At 39.4% G+C, this 21,533-nt stretch overlaps 1 long non-coding RNA gene across 1 annotated transcript; it reads left to right on the top strand.

Annotated features, from left to right (window-relative positions):
- The first annotated feature begins 17 nt into the window (after positions 1–17).
- On the top strand, positions 18–17,949 carry LOC144581709 (uncharacterized). Its single transcript, XR_013532803.1, has 4 exons — positions 18–105; positions 364–450; positions 12,829–12,903; positions 15,053–17,949. It is a non-coding gene; the product is annotated as an uncharacterized LOC144581709 (long non-coding RNA).
- Positions 17,950–21,533: the final 3,584 nt, after the last annotated feature.

Genomic DNA, 21,533 nt, shown 5'->3' with positions numbered 1-21,533 from the left:
CAAGCTTCGCGATCTTTGCCTTCGCGACTCGCAGCCCGGCGCAGAGACTCCACTCAGCCTCTGGCTCCGTGATTGGCAGACCGCTGACACAAGAAAAGTTAAAAGGTTATTTCTGAAAAGGAGTTTCCTTCAGTGCCCTAAAGACCAACCCGATAGCAGGAGAGAGTAGCAGAGGCTTGGAAGCTTGGATTCCTGCACCCCACCCTGCCCCACCCCCGCCCCGCACCCGGAACCAGACAAGCAAACCATAAAGCAAGCTTGCTGCTCTTTTGTCTAAAGTTGTGTGTGAGTTCCCATCTCATAATCACTGGGGTTGAGGGTGATGGGGAGCAGAAGTAATAACACCATTGCTTTTTTTCTTAGTTGCAATTTGGACAGATTTTTACGGATACTGGAGATGAGAAGTGTGCTCTGCTCTGTCCTGAAAATCTGGAATCATAACATTTCAAGGTGAGGGCTGAAGAGTCTCCTTGGTGCTGTGTTTCTGATCAGTATCAATTGTGTGTCACCTTGAGATTCCCCCACAAGATCTGTCATCCTCTACTTGCAAATGCCCTCCAGCGTCGCTGGAAGCCTAGCAAATTGTTGGCTCAATGGAATGCAACCAACTTTGGAAGCTCTGAGTCAAGTTTGGTCGGGACAGAGGTTCCTTGCTCTCCAGGAACTCCAGTACTAGCTGTTTGCTGATTTGCATTCAGCAAAGCTATTCCACTGACTTTGTCTCTTTTTCTCATGTTGTCAGCGGCAGGCTGCAATTTGAATTTTGTAAACTTAGTTGGTTGACTTTTTTTTTTTTCTTTTTCTTCAGAAAAAGGTTCTTGCTCTGTCTCCCTGACTAGAACGTGGTGGCTCAATCCCAGCTCACTGCAATCTCAGTCTCCAGGGCTCAAGCGATCCTCCCGCCGTGGACTCCCAAAGTGCTGAGATGAAGGCATGAGCCACTGGGCCCAGCTGGCATCTATTTTCTTAAAGAAAAATAAAATCTAAATACTTGAGGGAAATGGGAGTTGATCAAAAGATTGAGACTAACAGTAGAATGAATCCTGTTTATACCTTCTTTGCCTGTTTCCAAGTGAGACACTGGGAAAGGTGGCTGGCTCAGCTGGGAAGGAGGATATGAGGAAGCTGTCTAAAATGTGTGTTGTTGTGTGGTCGGTAAGCTGCTAAGCAAATGTCTTTAGCATTGATTTTACATTAGTTCTTGACAAAATGTTGAGAAATTAAGACCGAAGATAGGTATATGTATTCTAGCATGATAATTAAAATTGTAATATGGGCCAAGTGTGGTGGCTCACACCTGTAGTCCCAGCACTTTGGGAGGCGGAGGTGGGAGGATCATGAGGTCAAGAGATCGAGACCATCCTGGCCAACACGATGAAACCCTGTCTCTATTAAAAATACAAAAAAATAGCTGGGTATGGTGGCATGTGCCTGTATACAGTCTCAGCTACTCGGGAAGTTGAGGCAGGAGAATCGCTTGAACTGGGTGGCGGAGGTTGCAGTGAGCTGGGATAGGGCCACTGCACTCCAGCCTGACGACAGAGTGAAACTCCATTTTAAGAAAAAAAAATGTAATATGAAGAGCAAATTGAGGGTTCATATTGAAAGAAAATAATAGTAGAAGACAAAAAGAAAAGGAACCAAACAAAACTTCAGCTCCTCTAATAGCTTGCAGAGAACATAGAAGTTTCTGATCAAGGAACTCTCCCGGTGGCTCAGGCCTGTAATCCCAACACTTTGGGAGGCGGATGCAGGCGGATCACCTGAGGTCAGGAGTACGAGACCAGCCTGGCCAACATGGTGAAACCCCATCTCTACTAAAAATACAAAAATGAGTTGGGCGTGGTGGCAGGTGCCTGTAATCAGAGCTACTCAGGAGGTTGAGGCAGAAGAAACTGTCAAAAAAAGACAGAAAGGGAGCTGCTGGGGTGACACAGGGACATGTTGGGAGAGCACAGGTTTGCAGCCCTTGTGGGGAGAAGCAGCTTCAAGGAGAAAGAAGTGGTTAATAATGAAAAGTACTCAGGTGAGCACCAGGGAATAAAAGATGGAGAAATATTTTGAATTTTTCAGAACAATATTTAGTGTGAGTAAATTTAGAAGGTGCAAAAACTGAACAGCTGAAATTAAAGGAGAAAATGGCCTGTGAGAAGATAAATATTGTCATGGACTGCGGACCAAGGTTACCTGGAAAGGGAAATGGACTGGGCAGTAGCTGAAAACATTACACAGCAAATAAGTTTTTCTTTTAAGAAAAGATGGATTGAGGTCCAAGTGCAAGAAGTCAAGGAAAGTGACAACTGGAAGAACAGGAGGCAGTGTAGGGCTGGGCGGGTGAGGCATGAGGGCACCAGCACTGGATTCAGACAAACCGGGTTTGGATCTTGTGTCTGCTACTGACCAGCTGTGTGATCTTGGGTCAGTTGCTTCAACTCTGTGTCTCAGATTCCTTATTATAAAGTAAGCATTCCTAAAAAAAAAAAAATGGTGAAAGTTAAATTAGGTATGAAAAAAGCATATGAAACACTATTACAGAGCCTGGCACAAAGTAGTAATACATTAATATTAGACCCAACATATTACTTCTGAAATATTTATGAATAATATATGTGAAATAGAGAAAAATGTAAGGAATAGGGTTTTTTTTTTTAGTAGATAGGAAGGACTGAGTCCTAGAGAAGAATTCGTGCCCCTTCATCCCTTTTCTGCCTCTCGATTTCCACTGCCATGACCAGATTCCTATTTTCTCCTGTGTCAGCAAAATCAGCTTCTCATTGCCTCCAAATTCCCTTTATTTCTACTTTTTGCATTGTGAGGCACTTTACTACAGTGAATTAAACTGTTTCAATAATCTTTGTAAGGAAGGATTTTTTTCCCTTTTTAGTTGATATGTAATAACTGTACATATTTATGTGATATATATGTACAGAGAGATAGATGTATATATGTACAGAGTGATATATCAATACATGTATAAGAAGTATACTAATAAAATCAGGATATTTGATCATTAGCATGTTTATAACCTCAAATTTACCATTGCTCTGTGTTGTATACATTCAGAATCCCCTCTTCTAGTTTTTAGAATATATACGCTAAATTGTTGTTAACTATATTCGCCCTACAGTGTTAGAAAACACTAGAACTTATCCTCTAATCTAACTTTTACTTTGTATCCATTAACCAATCTCTCCCCATGCACACATCCCGGTACCCTTCCCAGCCTCTAATAACCACAATTCTACTCTCTACTTCTGTAAGCTATTTTTTTAGCTTTCCCATATGATTGAGAACATGCAGTATTTATCTTTCTGTGCCTGACTCACTTCATTTATTGCTCCATGTTTTAAAACTCCAATTCAGCTTCTGCACTTCTCTTAGGAAAGGTTCTAAAACGGATCTGATTATGTTTAGATAGTTAAACCTTTTTTTTTTTTTGAGACGGAGTTTCACTCTTGTTACCCAGGCTGGAGTGCAATGGCGTGATCCCGACTTGGCTCACTGGAACCTCCGCCTCCTGGGTTCAAGCAATTCTCCTGCCTCAGCCACCAGAGTAGCTGGGCCTACAGGCACACGCCACCATGCCCAGCTAATTTTTGTATTTTTAGTAGAGACGGGGTTTCACCATGTTGACCAGGATGGTCTCGATCTCTTGACCTTGTGATCCACCCGCCTCGGCCTCCCAAAGTGCTGGGATTATAGGCGTGAGCCACCACGCCCGGCCTAGTCTCACCTTTAAAATGCTTAAAATATCTAAACTTCTGGGCATTGCATCTGAGATGTTCCATGCCCCATGTCTTACTTGTGGCTCTTTTTTACATGCCAAGAAACCTTGCATCAGTCACAGGTTTGGCATCCCTTATCTACAAATCTGAAATCCAAAATGCTCCAAAATCTGAGCCTTCCTGGACTGTGATGTAAGCAAGCTATGAACTTCTAACTTGTTGGACCTTTACATGTTTGCTTCTATTTGCTAACACAGCCTAACCTAATATATCTCCCAATAGAAAAATCTTCCCAAATGTCCCTGATGACCAAATCATATGAGACACTAAGCAAATTAAATCTTTTTTGGTAGACGGCAGTTAGGCCAACCAAATTGGCTAAGCTACTCGATTACTTATTGCCATAAAGTTTGCAAATAGACATAAATTACTTACTTATCTAGCAAAATAAAGAGAGTGTCATTATACTCTGCTTCCCTGGCTCCCACTTCTATGCAATAATCTTTTTTAAATGAAAGTTTTTGTTAGAAAGTGCTCCAAAAATCTGAAACACGACAGGAAGAAAATTCCACATGTAAGCACGTACATGAAACTTTGTTTCATGTACAAAATTATTAAAACCTCTAAGATGTTTCCAGGCTATACGTATAATATGTATATGAAACATAAATTTTGTGGTTAGACTTAGATCGTCCCATCACCAAGATATCTCATTATGTACATGTAAATATTGCGAAATCAAAAAAAATTGTGAAATGTGAAATACTTCTAGTCTTAAGCACTTTGATAAGGGACACTCAATCTGTATAGCCTATAGTAAGAATGTTTTCACTAAATTATATGAATGATGGTCTATCTCAAATTTAACTTTGTTTTGGCCAAGAATTAGTTTTTTAATAACACAGATCACTGGGATGATAGAAATATATAGCGAATGTAAGTGAGAGTAAACAATACCCTGAGCATAGAAGCTGAGAAATGCATATCAAAAATCAGAGGAGCAGGTATATGTGGACGGGGTAAGCAGTTCTTTTTTGGTTTTAGAATATACTACATATAATATTCCATAGATATTTTAAATTCAAAATGCACTTTTAGTATAACATATGAGAACACTCTTCTTCAAAAGCCCATTATATTTCTTACTGTTATATAAAAATATAATCACAACACATGTGAAATCTCAGCACCCTATTAAAATTTTCCATCTTCTCTCGAACACATAGCTCATATTTATCTATGCTTTTTGTTGGTCAGCATGTATTATGCATATACTTTGAGTGGCCCTGCACTGCCTCAGCTGGAAGGGATCCAGAGAAAAAGACACAGCCCTCTTTGAAGACACCCAGAGACAGTAAGCTCCTTATGATCCTGTGATTGGTGTTTCCATGGTAGATATTTGTTAGCTGCATAGGAAAACAGTTGAAGAAAGTGAGACGGCAAGGATATTCAGAGGAGCAGGTATCGTATGGCAAGGGCCTGAAGGCCTGTAGAGTGGGTATGTTTTAACCGACACATGGCTTCCTAGCATGCAGAGAACTATATTTGCTTTTCACACACAGTAATCTTAAAACAAAAACAAATACAATACAATGATGCAAAGTTAAGAGGGTTGATTATTCCTTTAATGCAATTATAAGTATTGAGTATTGAACATTTACTCAGAAGCAGACCTCTCTTACTATCTGCAAGCACAGCCGCTTAGGTCTGAATCCAGCTCTACCAGCTACTCTTTGGAGAGTTACTTAATTTCTCTGAATCTCAGCTTCCTGATCAGTAAAATGAGGATAATAACAGCACCTATTTCATAAAGTTGTTGTAAACACTACACTAAGTTAAATACAAATCAAGTGCTTAGACCAGTGATGGGCACGTAGCGAACGTTATACAAATGCCATTATCATTAAGCACTATACATGTATAATTACATTTATTATTTATAGCCAAGCTGTGAGGTAGTTGTTATTGTGGTCATTTTACAGATAAGAAAACAGGTTTAAGGAGTTTGGGAAGTCTGGTCAAGGTCACTTATCTAGAAAATGAAGGAGGAGGATTTGACTCAAGGTGTGGCTGATTCCTGAGTATTGTTTTTTAAACTTTGTATTTTGAGATAACTGTAGCTGAGCATTACTTTTAGCCCTGTTTGAATAGTGATTTATTTAAGAAATAAAATTTGAAAATAGACTGAAATCACCACACTTTGAGCAAATATATATTTTCACATACTCCAGTGTCTGTCAGCTCACTTCCGACCCATTGGGCCAGCCTAGTCCTAAACTGATTTCTTCTTTACCGCGTGCACAGTGGTGAGCACACACATTCCAAGATGCACTCACTCACAGGCCCCGGCCCAGAGAGAGGCCAGCCACTCACCTGAAAGACATGTTTACTGAATTTTGGAATAATCACATATAAATCAATTCAAAAATAAGCATTTTCTTTATTGAAACAAACAAAACCACTGCTGGTATAAGGCAGTTACTGCGAGTACTGGAGTCTAGGTCTTGTCTTGGCTTTGTTACCACAAGCTACAATAGAGGAGCTTGTTTTTTTGTTTTTGTTTTTTGTTAATAGCTACTGTTTCTGGTCTTTGGTTTTTTTGTTGTTGCTGTTGTTTTGTTTTTGTTTTTGTTTCTGAGACAGAGTCTTGGTCTGTTGCCAGGCTGGAGTGCAGTGGCGAGATCTTAGCTCACTGCAACCTTTGTCCCCTGGGTTCAAGCTATTCTCCTGCCTCAGCCCCCTGCGTTGCTGGGATTACAGGCACGTGCCACCATGCCCGGCTAATTTGTTGTATTTTAGTAGAGACAGGGTGTCACCATGGCTAGGGTGGTCTTGATCTCCTCACCTCATGATCCGACAACCTCAGCCTCCCAAAGTGCTGGGGTGACAGGAAAGAGCCACTGCTTGGCTGGTTTTTTGTTCTTTTCTATGTTATTTCATTTAGTCTTTTTACTCACCCTGCAAGGTAAGTAGTATTATCCTCATTTTACAGATGAAGAAATTGAGCCTCATGGAAGACAAGTAATTGATTTTGGAAATAAGCAACAAACTTGGGTGCACATCCAAGTCACATGGCTCCAAAGCCTTTGCTCTGTCTATTCCACTCAATTCTCTTAGATAGATCTATAATCAGATGCTGTCTCATCCCCTTTGCTAATTGTATGATCTTGGGGTGATTACTTAACATTTCTGATCCTGAGCTGTTAAAAGGAGAACAAATTGACATTCCTTGAAGCACCCAGTACAATGCCTGGCACAAATTTGGCAACCAATGAAATATTCTTATTAAGTTTCTTCCTTAATATTCATATTTATTTCTGGATTAAGAGATACTTAGTTGAAAATGGAGAAAGAATGATGATACAGATAGATTTTCAGCTCCAGAATACTGGTAAGATATTTCTAACTTTTCTTGGTGTTAGAAATACCAAGGGCTGCTATAACAAAACACCATAGATTTGGTGGCTTAAACAACAGAAATTAATTTTCTCACAGTTCCCTGGAAGTCCAAGATTGAAGTGTTGGCAGATTTGGTTTCTTTTTTTTTCTCTTTTTTGAGACGGAGTTTCACTCTTGTTACCCAGGCTGGAGTGCAATGGCGCGATCTCGGCTCACCGCTACCTCTGCCTCCTGGGTTCAGGCAATTCTCCTGCCTCAGCCTCCTGAGTAGCTGGGATTACAGGCACGCGCCACCATGCCCAGCTAATTTTTTGTATTTTTAGTAGAGACGGGGTTTCACCATGTTGACCAGGATGGTCTGGATCTCTTGACATCGTGATCCACCGGCCTCGGCCTCCCAAAATGCTGGGATTACAGGCTTGAGCCACCATGCCCGGCCAGGTTTGATTTCTTTAAGCCTCTCTCCTTGGCTTTCAGATGGCCCCCTTCTTGCTGTGTACTCACATGGCTTTTCCACTGCGAATGTGTGCCTGTGTGAGTGTCCGAACTTCCTCTTCTGATAAGGACACTAGCCAGCTTGTATTACAGCTCACACTCTAGGCCTTATATTAATTTAAGCACCTCTTTAAAGTCCCTGCCTTCAAATAAATTTAATCACCTCTTTAAAGGCTCTCATATTCTCAGGTATTTGGCATTAGTGCTTCAACATAAGGATTTGGGGGTGGGGGGATACACAATTCAGCTCACAACATATAGATTTGGGGGTGGGGGGGATACACAATTCAGCTCACAACATATAGATTTTCCAGTCTGGAAATGGAATTCTGTTTATTGACCAAGTGATATTGGGGAAACCGACAGATGGATGCGTTAAGGATTGAGCCAGTCTCGTGACTTGTAATTAACAAAGCATCACACATTCTTGTTAAATGGCAAGAGTTGAAATGCCATTTATTTCAGTAATGGGAGAAGAATCTAATGGTCAAAGTTACTCAGTTGCCAAATGCTCAAGTGGTGGTAATCCGTGTTGCAGAAAAAGAGGAAAAGAAGTTCATCACTTACAGGCAGACCTGAAGACCAAGGAAGAGAATCTTTGAGAATTTCTACACATGTGTTCCAATATTAGGTGGTATCAGTTATAAACAACTACTTTAAAGTAACTTTTACTTAATATGTTGTGCTCATATAATTTGTACAATTTATTCAACAAAGATATGTCCTGCATTAGGCCATGAGAACGTGCAGTAAAGAAAACAAACGGTCTTACCTCTCTGGAGCCTGGAGCCCCTTTGGGGATGCAGACAATAATTTGGTCACAGGCAGTTACATGGGAGCCCATGTCAGAGGGGCTTAACATGGTGAGGTGGAGAGGCAAGTCTCCCATAGGAAGTGCTATATCTCCTGAAGTCTGAAAAATGTTTATGGGTAAAACTGAAGTTAGGAGAAGCAGAGAAGGGGTAGTACAAACAGAGGGAGCTGAAAATTTTAGTATCTAGGAGATAGGGAGAATACTGTGCATCTAAACAATTAAAAGAAAGACTAGAACATAAGATGCTGATGAGGGATGACAGAATGGCAGGAGATGAGGCTGGAGAAAAAGGAAGGAGGCAGAGCACTAAGGTCATTTTAAGCCGTGAAACGGACTTCATATTTCATTCTCAGACAATGGGAAGTCACTGAATGGCTTTAAAACCTAAAGAGATCACTCAGCTTTGGGTGTTTGAAGGATTATCTTGGTTTAACTTGGAGAATGAATTGCAGTCAGGGGCAATGGAACCACAGCAACTGTATTTTGCCTGTTTGACTGTTATAGAATCTAAAAGAAATTCAGGTGTCCCTCCTGAGAACAGAAAGGGAGTAGAATGCTCCATCATGATGCTAACCACGAGAACTGACTTGGCAGGACAGATTCAAGGGGAAGAACATCAGTAAGACTTCTGGTGACAATCACCCACTCCTGTCTGCATTTTCCATTTTTGCCTTTGTCATAGTCTTCATAATAATGAAAAGAATGTATGTTGTGTATAATACTGGATGTCAGCTTACACATTTGGTTTTTAAATTTGGGGAAGGAAACTTCTTTCTACTTGACTGAGCTGTTTCATCTTTGGGATGGATCTGTTCTTTCTGAACTTTTGGGTAGTGTCCTTGTATTCGTCTGTTTTCACGCTGTTGATAAAGACATACCCAAGACTGGGTAATTTGGACCGAAAAAGAGGTTTAATGGGCTCTCAGTTGCACGTGGCTGGGAAAGCCTTGCAATCATGGCAGAGAGCAAAAGACTTGTCTTACACGGTGGCAGATAAGAGAGAATAAGAGCCGAGTGAAAGGGAAAAGCCCTTATAAAATCATCAGCTCTCGTGAGACGTACTCACTGCCATGATAACAGTATGGGGGAAACTGCCCCCACTATTCAATTATCTCCCACCGGGTCCCTCTCACAATACATGGGAATTATGGGAGCTACAATTCAAGAGGATATTTTGATGGCGACACTGCCAAACCATATGAGTCCTAGAAAATTCTTTAGGACTGGCCCTTTTTACAGTGTAACCCTCTTGGTCACGAACGAGTAGTCAGATTAGCATTTTCTAATTTCATATTACGATGCAGAGAAGGAAATGCAAGTTTCCTGCACTTAAGCAATTCCACATACTGTTTGGACCCTCCCATGCATAGTGGAGAAAATGACTTTATTCATCCTGTGATTATCCAATAGGAGGTCTTATCAGACACTCCTGTCTGAGGCCCTCTGGAAGGTCCTAGCAAAACTGACCTAAACCTCAAAACACTCAAATGAACAACCAAAGTCCTCTGTGGAGAAATGAGGTAGAGTCTTGAATGGGAATATGTTACTAATGGTTCCCTAGTGACTTGAGTGTCTTTTCAGTTGGTGTCAAAACAGGCCCTGTTTCTCAGTACCTGCTATTAAGAGAAGACAATTTTCAGAAGCTTCTCAAAGACAGCTTTGAGAAGGCCCTTTTTCCGTCTTTCATAAAGTCTTAAGACTTTTCAAATTTAATATCCTTTACAAACTAAGGCCAGCGAAACCTTAATCAGTGAATATATTTTTGGTCCTGAGAGTTAGAACACTCCTTTTTTTTTTTCTATTCTTTTGTTCAGTATTCCACACTGGGAGATTATCTAGATTACTGTATATAGCAGGAGTTTGATCATGTTCATCGCTCTGAGCTGCTCCATTGTGTGATAACACCACATGTTATTTAGCAATCTATTGCTAAAGAAACTGTTGGTTGTCTGGCTGTCAGGAATAACACTGTGGAGATCATTCTTGTATGTATTTCCTGGTATACACATGTATTCCTTTCTGTTACATACATACCTAGGAGTGCAGCACTAGCTGGATTCTAGAATGTCTGTATCTTCAATTTTGGCATATAATGTGTGGTACTGATTTCCAAAGATATTGTACCAAATCCCACTTCTAGCAGAAACCATGTGAGGAGTCTGGTTATTCCATATACTTGATAACACTTGGTGTTCATTTTATAAACATTATAGTCATTCTGGGGTGTGTGTGTGTGTGTAAATTCCTCCTTTTTAAAACAAAAAAAGGTTTTAGAGTTTTGTTTTTAAATATATCTGGACACACCAAGAAAACTGGTTATCAAGCTTTTCAATTGAATCTTGACACTGAAACTGTCTTTTTAAACTTACTTTGGTGTAAATGTCTTTGCTCACTTGCACTGTGCTCTGGAATTAAGTTTCCCTAATTTCTGTCAGCTTTTTGAATCTACAACAGTGAGAGCATGTAATAGGCTGTATGAGTAACTGCACAAGTTATTGATAGAAAAATTCCTACTGCTGAGCCCTATGGGTTTTATCTGTAACTGTGCAAGTAACCTAAGTATCTTGTGGAATTAGAGGCAATTGTTTGGTTTACAAAGAGTGGGGGGTGGGGGGAAGAAAGAGAGAGAGACAGAGAGAGAGAGAGAGAGAGAGAGAGAGAGCGAGACTAAGACCAAGAGAGGAAGGAGAGAGACAGAGAAAGGGAGGAGGAGGGAAGGAAGGAAGGAAGAAAGAAAACAATAGCATAAGTTTCCAAGAATAGGCATCTTAGCGTCTTGCCCAGAAATCAAGTTCTTCCTCTGCTCAGAAGCACAGAGATTATCCAGGAGGGGAAGCTCTAAGTAATGCTGATAATAGAAAGCAATTGGCTTGACAGTGGGATAAGATCAGGTATCTTCCCAGTGACCCAAGTTCAGTTTTTGTAGTTTCCCCGTGTGGAGAGAATGTAGCACTACTGTGGAACTTCTTTTACAGAAAAGACACTTTGGGAATTGGCCTCATTTGTTTTCTGGTAGGGAGTTCAGATATGAATGAAGGAAAGAAGAAAACATCTCCTTCCTTATTCCCCATCTGTTTATCTCACTGTTTTCTTTCTCCTTACAGACACTCAGCTGGAAGTTCAGAGGTCCAGCTTCTTCTAGATTGCTCCTCAATGCTATGAGTAATTTTAGGCAAAATATGCAAATTTCTTTTTTTGCATAAGGTTTTTCTTTCTCCTGCTAAAACAAAAAATGTTTCTGCTACAAACTATTTAAATACTTTGTAGGGATTTTGTCAGGATAAATGGGGCTGTTAACAGTCACAAGTGACTATACTTATTTCACGAACGCATTATTACAGTGTGTCTACTTGGCATTACATTGATTTTTTTCAGGGCACTAGCTTATTAACTTCTACTAAACAGCAGAAATGCTGCATCTTGTTATTTTTGGAGTTAAAATAATGTAATATGCTCAGAGAGCTAGACATCAATTCGGTGAACTGGAGAATAATTTATTCTTTGCAACCGTAGATGTTAATTATTTACCACAAGACAGAGCTGGGTGATAAGAAGTCTCAGAACTTTAGTTTGGATAGAGACTTTGCTGTTTATGGTCTGTTTCAATTCCTTCATTTTATAGATAAGTAGATTAAAACAATTAAGTATCTTTTCTTGTGTCACACAGTTATTATTGATGTGGTTATACTTACAAGCTAGATCAAGTGCTCCCACGGAGCACATTTTGTACTACATAGCTGTCTTTGTGAAGAGAAAAATAACAGGATTTATAGGTATTGGAAGTTACCCAGAAATCTCACATTAGACTAGGAAGAGGTATGTATTATGATGTTCAGGGTTACTGTGGCTTGATATAGTTAAACAGGTGTATAATACTCTCCCAGAGTCTCCACATAATGATAATGGTGATGGCAATGATGATGATGATGGTGATGACGATGATGACAGTTCTCATTTTTTAAAGGCTTACTTTGCAATAGACATTACACGCACAGGTTTATACACATTATCTCATTTATTTCCTAAAATGATGCCATGAGGTTGGATCTATTATTTCTTCCAATCTACAGAAGAAGAAAATGAAGCTTAGAGATATTTGGTAAATTGTTCCAACTTCACTCTGTAAGTAAATGCCAGAACTGACCAATATGGCGCCACCCTATGCCTTGTCACAGTATTATTCTGCTACACATTTGAGAGACTGCCACATTTTCTTACGCTCATTATCTACTATCAACTTTTTGTGATTTATGGGGAAACGAATAATATTTCTAGAAGAAATATTTGCTATCTGTAAGCAAATTCTAGAATTTTTATACTAGGAATAAGATCTTGGACACAATGTAACTGCATGTTTAGGTGGTGCTAAGCAACAACACCTTCTACACCTTTCAGAATGAAGAATGGGAAGAAAGCTCTTCCTAAATAAAGCAGGAAGCAGGGATACCAGCTTACCACTTGTAACCAGAGGTGAGTTTCTTAATCTTTTTCAGATCAGTTGTATAAAACTTGTGATAGCAATAATAGTTTTTATAGAGTATTCTCACGAGGGTTAAATATTAAGATGTATGTGAAGCACATAGCACAGTACTAGAAGGATCATCAAATCTTAGCTGAACTCAGTGAATTTCTGCAAAACTAGAACTCATTTTGAGAGACTGGACTTTAGCAACATGTTTAGAGGAAAGGGGAAATTACTAGATAAAATTTAAACCCAGATACTTTGGGTTTCCTTGTAACTCTTAAAGCAAAAGAAGAAGGATTACAAAATATGAGTGTCGGTAATGAATAGAATGAAATGTAGATTGAACCGTAAGTAGGCCAACATGAGCTCAACATTACTGAGTTAGTGAGATGGCAGTCAGAACTGGAATATGGCAGGGCAAGCCTATCTGTTGTGTTAAGGAAACAGATCTGAAACAGGGCACAAGGAGGTAGAAAGCATATGCACAAATGAAAGCCAAAAATCTAAAGGACAAAGTGGGCCAATAAAAAAAGGATAAAGGATAAAGAGAAACGTGAAATTATTATTTATCTGTAGCACATATAAAAGTCTAGCTTAGGCCAAGCTCAGTGGCTCACACCTATAATCCCAGCACTTTGAAGGCCAAAGCAGGTGGATCATGAGGTCAGGAGTTTGAGACCAGCCTGGCCAACATAGTGAAACTCCGCCTCTACTGAAAATACAAAAAATCAGCCAGGTGTGGTGGTGGGCACCTATAATCCCAGCTACTCTGGAGGCTGAGGCAGGAGAATTGCTTCAACCCAGGAGACAGAGGCTGCAGTTGAGCTGAGACTGCGCCATTGCACTCTAGCCTGGGTGACAGTGTGAGAGTCCATTAAAAAAAAAAAAAAGTCTAGCTTGGATAAATCAGTACACTCATTTCAATTCAGCTTAAATGAAATGATCTCACTTATACTCAAGGTCTGGTGCTTGATGGCAGGAATTAAAATAAACAAAAGAAGAAATAAGTCCTGACTTTAAACAGTTTATTCTGGTGAATGTCAGTAGAGCAAGTCACATGTGGCACAGAGTGAAAGCTTTATATGATGGGGGTGGTAAATTTTGTCTATTTTCTACTGAAAGAACAAAACATATGAAAATATCTGATAAACATTGTCCATTTTGAGTGTCTGAAGATAGATGAGGTGAAAAGTATGACTCTGTGTTGAATTTTAATCCAAAAAAAGAACTGATTTGTAAAATAATTCTGGCATCTCAGTATGCCTGTTGACCAAAGAGAGAAATGCTTGGATTAGTATTAGTCTTCCCAACCTGAGACTGGAAAGTTCAAAGAAAGTATGAAAGATATATCATGACTACAGATCAGTATAAAAAATCTATTAAAATATTTGTGAGGCTTAAATGAAGTTCTGCTTTCCATCTAAAAATTATCAACATTGTAAATAAGAATATGAAAGGCGTTCTAAAGAAGCAAACAGAAAAACAGGGATAATTCTTGGTCAGGCAGTAGATGAGATACGCTTAAGTTTATCTATTCATCTGATGAAGGCTACTCTGCAGTCTATACTCACCAGTAGGGCACCTCCCATTGTTCACCGCTGGCATCTCTTCTGATTCTTTATTGCCTGTGCTGTACCAGTTAATGTTTGGAATATGAGCACTGTATTCAACAGATATCCATGTGTTATTTCGTATGTGATTGGGTCAGTAACAGGCTCTAAGGGGACAGTACTATTCCTATCTTCATGGTGCTCACTTTCTAGTTGAAAGAAATAGAAAAAGTAATTATTGCAGGCAGTGATAAGTGAAACAAAACTAAGGACACAAGATTGGCGCAGAGGGACATGAATGGGGGAGGAAGGAGGATTCCATGAGATCAGTTGTGAAAGGAAGCTTCTAAGGAAGCAACACTAGAGTTGAGAAGGGAATAAGAAAGAGCTATCTACCTGGAGATTGGTGGAAGGATGAAAAGAAATGCATAAGATTTAAAGAAGAGTTTATGAAGGTGAAGGCTTCCAATTAGCTGAGGTTTCTACATCATGGGGAGGGTAATAAAAATGCTCCTTAAAATTAAAGATGCTCTTTAAAAATAAAAAATACTCTTTAAAATGCTCTTATGTTAAACAAGATATCTGTATCTATGTCTACATGAAGGTGGAGAGGAGACAGAATAGCTGATACAACAGATGACAGTGAATAATGGAGTATCTACAGATTCTACAATGATCATCAACCAGGTTCTTTCTGCTCAATTACAGCAAGTCAATCACTGAGATGATGAGTTTTGCAAAAGAGATGGACTATTCACGAGGCAGCCAGTGAGGAGGTGGAACAGGTCTCAACTCCACCTCCCTGAAGATAATAAGGCTTAGGGATATTAATAGGTTACAGGAATAGGGTCATCTAAGACATGGGGAAAGATGATTGCCAGTGGTGGGGGGAATGAGGCAATCAGTGATCTATGCAAACACAGTTGGAGTGTATGGCATTTCATCGGACATATTTGTAGAACATGATGGTATTATGATCTGAGGGTGGAATTTTTGGTCCTCTGATATCAAAATGCCATCTCTCCAGCCTTTACAAACAGGCAAGCTGAAGAGTCAACCCGTTTGAACTGGTCAGGAGCTGTTCCACATTCCTGAAAAATAACTGAAGTGACCATTACCATTATAAATGTTCAATTTAAAATGTAGCTAATGAAGGTTAAGTTTCACTGTTCAGTGGTGCAGCCTTCACCTACTGTGGCTTTCAGCTTCATTAAAAAAAAAAAACAAAAAAACAGGTAACCAAAAGCAAGCAGGCAGGCTAAATTTGGCAGACCCAGTCAGATGAACCCCTGTTTCACAATGCTAGTTTATTTATAGTCTTCTTTATCCAGGAGAACATTATTTCAACTAGAAAGAGCAAAGCAAAAATGGTCTGAAACCACAAGGGGTTTAGAAGAATTAAACAGATGATCTGGATACTTTAAAAATGAATAATAATTATTAATCCTGATGAATGACATTCTTCAGTGTCTAAGCATTTTCTTTTGTGATTAAAGAACTGCTGTGAACAAATTTGGAGGAGAATGTGATGGGTACCAGATACCAGAAATGTACAAATGGCTATGTTTTCAAAAGACAGGTCAAGATGGTAAGGGGAGTAGGCCTAGGAAAGCAGTTATCATATAAAAATTCCAGAAATCATACTGAGGTGACATTGATATCCATCTGCAGCATAATTCTATGCTTCAATATTTAGCCAATTATTTCTGAGCTCTTAGTGAGCTCACCAATAACCAATGGCATCTTTCTTCCTCCCCCATTCTTAATGAGCCAGCATAGGTTCAGTAAGAATTTCTCATGCCAAACTAAGCTCTTTTGTGATATGATTTCCAGCCTTAAAGTCGAGTAGGCAAAACAATTCCGGATTTGAGTAAGGCATATGAAGAAAATATGTCGCTTAATAACTTGCTTTTTAAAGTTAACATTTTGAAATGGAATCTAAAAAAGGTTGATCGCATAGAAGTAGAGAGCAGAACACTGGTTACAGACACTGGGAGAAAATTAGAGATTGGGGAGGATGAAGAGAGGTTGGTCAACAGGGTACAAGGTTACAAGAAAATAGAAGTAAGTTCTGGTGTCCTTTTGCACAATAGGGTGAAGATAGTTATGGTTAAGTGTCTTCTATTACAAAATAGCTTAAAGAAAGGTTTTTGAATGTTCTCACTATAATGAAAAATGCATGAGGTAATGGATACGCTAGCTACCCTAATTTGATTATTATACAACATATACATGTATCAGACCATCAAATTGTATCCCCTAAATATGTACAATTATGTATCAATTAAAAAATAGAAAACAAAATAATTGTGGTCTACAAAGAGAACATAATTGACTAAATATTGATCAGGATTGACAGAATATTGCCAAAATATTTATGAATTTGCTAACCATGTGAAACAAAATGTTCACATTTAAATATGTAAATTGATCTTAGTCGTATTTGTATAAAATTAATGTGATACATAATAAACCATACATATTTTGCTAATTTTATCATTTCTGTTCATAACAAGTGAAGTTATTAAGAAGATATTTTAAGATTTGTCACATAAATTAAAATATATTTGCTATCATATTAACAGTATTATTTTAAATGACAAAACTGGATTTTACATGTATTCCAATATACCAAAATTTCATAAGTTAATTTACCAATATCCATTTTGGGACATTTAGATTATTTGTATTTTTTACACTTTTTTGAAGTTTTCTCGTTATGTCCTTACATTAAATTCCTAAAAGTAAAATTTCTGAGTTAAAAGGATTTGCCAAATTACCTTCCGAAAGTGTGATACTGCTGGAATGCAGTGGCTCATGCTTGGAATCTCAGTGCTTTGGGAGGTAGAGGTGAGAGGATAGCCTTGAGGCCTGGAGTTAAAGACCAGGCATGGGTAGCATAGTGAGACTCTGTCTCTACAACAGAAATGTTAAAAATTAGCTGGGCATGGTGGTGTTTACCTCTAGTTCCAGCATCTTGGGAAGCTGAGACAGGATATCTGCTTGATCGTGGTTGCAATGAGCTGTGATCACACCACTGCACTCCAGCTTGGGTAACACAGTGAGACCCAGACTGTAAAAGAAGAAACTAAAAATCAAAAATGAGATACCAATGTATTCTCCCACCAATTAATTTGAAAGTGACCATATCCCTTCTATCAAATAGTGTCACTCATTTATATCTTTGCCAAATGTGGGTAAGAAAAAATTAAATAGTCGTTTTTATTTAAATGTGTATATCTTTATTGTTAGTGAGGTTGAATATTTTTATATGCTTACTGATCACGTATAGTATTTTTATTTGGTTATCAACTCATCTGCTTATCCATTTTTAATATTTTAAAATACTTTTGTTTTGTATGAGAGTTATTAGAGCTACGAAAGAACACTTACGTTATAGAAGTGCATCCTGAAAAATTATGCATGAAATGACATGATGTCTGGAATTGCAAGTAAAATCAATGGAATTGCAAGTCAAATAAAAAAAAATATGCATGAAATGACATGATGTCTGGAATCGTAAGTAAAACCACCTCGTAATGTGTGGAGGCAGATGAAAGAAGAATGGCTATGAAATGATAAATAATGATCGAAGATTGGAGGAGGGCTCCTAGAGCCTCATAATACATCCCTCTCCATTTGTGTCTACATATAAAATATCCGTTACAAAAGGTCAAGTATGTCTTTGTATACATAATTTTATATGTTGTAAGTACAGGAAAAAATTTTCAGTTTCAAGAGCATAAGCATATCAAAACATCAAACTGTATACTTCAAATATGCCAGTTTATTTGTAATAACCCCAAACCAGAAACAGCTCAAATGTCCATTAACAGATAAATAGGTAAGCAAATAGTGATAACTTCCATAGAACAGATTGAGACTCACCAAGAAAAGAGTGAACTATTCACATAAGCAACATTTATAAATATTAAAACATTTATAAATATTATAAATATTAATTATGCAGCACAAAGTAAACAAGGATAATAATAATAATAATAAAACACTTTAAGATTCCAGCCATAGAAAATAGTAACTAATTTATTTTGAAAAAAAAAATCAAAGGTTGCCTGAAGGGCTGGTGAGGGCAGGGAAAGATTATTAAAAAGGTATACAGGATTAGATATTTGGATATGTTCATTAGCATGATTGTGACAGTTTCATGAGTTTCTATGTATGTCCAGACTACCTAAATTGTACACTGTTTTTTTTGTTTTTTTTTTTTGAGACAGTGTCTTGCTCTGTTGCGCAGGCTGTAGTGCAAGCTGTGATCATAATTCAGTATGGTGAGGCTCAGCGTATCGTCCCCATGAGCCTCTCAAGCAGCTGGGACCAAGGACATGCTCCACCAAGAGCAGCTAATATTTTTAATTGTTTTGAAATAGAGATGGGGGTCTTGGTATATCATCCAGGCTGATAATCAACCTAATTGTACACCTTAAATATGTGTAGTTTATAGCATGCCAGTTAAACTTCAATAATGTTAAAAATTATCTAAATATTTTTCATCAACCGCCTATGAGTGAGAATATGCGGTGTTTCATTTTCTGTTCTTGTGTCAGTTTGCTGAGAATGATGTTCTCCAGATTCATCCATGTCCCTATAAACGACACGAACTCATCATTTCTGATTGCTGCATAATATTCCATGGTGTATATGTGCCACATTTTCCCAATCCAGTCTATCATCGATGGGCATTTGGGTTGATTCCAGGTCTTTGCTATTGTAAACAGTGCTGCAATGAACATTCGTGTGCATGTGTCCTTGTAGTAGAACGATTTATAGTCCTTTGGATATATACCCAGTAATGGGATTGCTGGGTCAAATGGGATTTCTATTTCTAAGGCCTTGAGGAATCGCCACACCGTCTTCCACGAGGGTAGTACTAAACACTGGGGTCTATAGGGGGAAAAGGGGAGGGCCAGTGGGAGGGGGAGGTGGGGAGGGATTGCCAGGGGAGAAATACCAAATGTGGGTGAAGGGGAGAAAGCAAACAAAACACACTGCCCTGTGTGTACCTATGCAACTGTATTGCATGCTCTGCACATGTACCCCAAAACCTAAAATGCAATAAAAAAAAAATAAAAAAAATTATCTAAATATAAGTGTGGATCTACCTTTTCTTTTTGAGACAGAGTTTCGCTCTTGTTACCCAGGCTGGAGTGCAATGGCGTGATCTCAGCTCACCGCAACCTCTGCCTCCTGGGTTCAGGCAATTCTCCTGCCTCAGCCTCCTGAGTAGCTGGGATTACGGGCATGCGCCACCGTGCCCAGCTAATTTTTCGTAGAGACGTGGTTTCACCATGTTGACCAGGATAGTCTCGATCTCTTGACCTCGTGATCCACCCGCCTCAGCCTTCCAAAGTGCTGGAATTACAGGTGTGAACCACCGCGCCCGGCCCGGATCTACTTTTTAAAGGAACACATAAGGTTTTGCAACCTTGCATTTACTCCCTCATGCCTTGGGAAAGGCAGCCTGCATCAGTGGCAGGAAATATCGGTAAGCAATAAACAACATTCCGGTATGGGTCAATAGAAATGCTAGAAGGGTGAAAAAAGCCGCATCCCTGGACTATGAGGTGTCTCATTTCTCTATTTTCATTTTCTTGGCTGTGCAGCAATGGCCTTGAGGTCATTACAGTAGTAAACAAAACCTTATTGGCTCTGACAATGAGTCAGTCCCAAGAAAAAACCAGCATGGAGTTCATCCATTCATTCTCATAGCGCAGTCATTGAAACACCTACGGAGACACTGCAGAGGCGGCGTCACTCTCGACGTTGACGCAGTCTCTTCCAGACTTCACTAATCACACCCAGTGTTTCTGCACCAATTATGGTTTCAGCCTGGCCTCTATATTCTTACAATTAACACCAGAAACTTGAGTTTTGGACCTCTGGGCACATGGTTCCTGTGCAGTGCCTGGAGTCTCCTCAATGGTGCTGGGAGTTACCTGACATCCCCTGAGAAAAAGGGATTCATCCTTCTCCCTAAAGTCCTATAAGCTGTCACAACAACACCCCCCTCCTCAGAGCCTACAAAGAATTACTGGCATCTAGACCACAAACTAGGATCACCAAGTGGAATACTCTTTCCCAGGTGGTCTTTGGAAGCAATACGAATTAGACCAAAATTGGAAGAAGGAAAAATTATTTGCAAATTGCCAGTAATACCCAGACTGGATCAATCTTAGACAATATTGGGTCAGGATCGTGCCTTAACTAGTCAGAGAGGAAGGAATGACACTCCCCTAAGGGCACAGACTATTCATGGTTTTCTCCAGGGAATGAGAGGGAGGGAACAGAAACATCTGCTTTCCTTTGTTACACTGGGGTGACTAATACACACTGTGGGGAACCTGTCAGGTGGTAGTGTGAAAGGACTTATGCCATAGAAACTGGCAGTGAACTAAATCTGGCAAGGGTCATGGCCTGCACAGGTTAGAAAGTACAATGCAGCTCCTTAAACCTTCCCACTTACCTGGAATTTGTAAGGAACCTCTCTACTGTGGATGTTTAGATGCATGGGGTTTGATCAGGTAGATGCCTCCCTGCTGAGTTGTACTGAATGTAGAAGCCTTTCTCCAGCATGAACTCTACAGTGCCGAATGATGCCAGGTCTTTGTTGAAAGGATTTCCCATATGTACCACATTCACAGGGCTTTGCTGCAGTGTGAACTCTCTGTGATTACTAAGGATGGAGCTCCGGCTAAAGGATGTCCTACATTCACCATATCCATGAGGCCTAGCTCTAGTGTAAATTCTCCAGTGGTCCATGATGCCAGAGCTTTGCCTAAAGAAATTCTCCACATTCGCCACACTCATAAGTCTTTCTCCAGTGGAATTCTCCAGTGACAAATGAGACTGGAGTTTTGGCTAAAGAATTTCCCATAGTTGCCACACTTCTAAGGCTTTTTCTCCATTTGTGAAATTCCTGATGCTGAACAAGTCTGGATTTGTATCTGAAAGATTTCCTGGCTCACTGCACTTGTAATGACCTTTTCTGCTATGAAAGGCCTCCCCGCATTTGGTGCTGCAGTGTGGCTTCCATCCAGTTGTGAGTGGCGGGTGCTGGAGAAGGCACA

The sequence above is a fragment of the Callithrix jacchus genome, chromosome 3, assembly GCF_049354715.1.
Source record: "Callithrix jacchus isolate 240 chromosome 3, calJac240_pri, whole genome shotgun sequence".
Taxonomy (NCBI): domain Eukaryota; kingdom Metazoa; phylum Chordata; class Mammalia; order Primates; family Cebidae; genus Callithrix; species Callithrix jacchus.
This window is presented reverse-complemented; position numbering and strand designations above follow the sequence as displayed.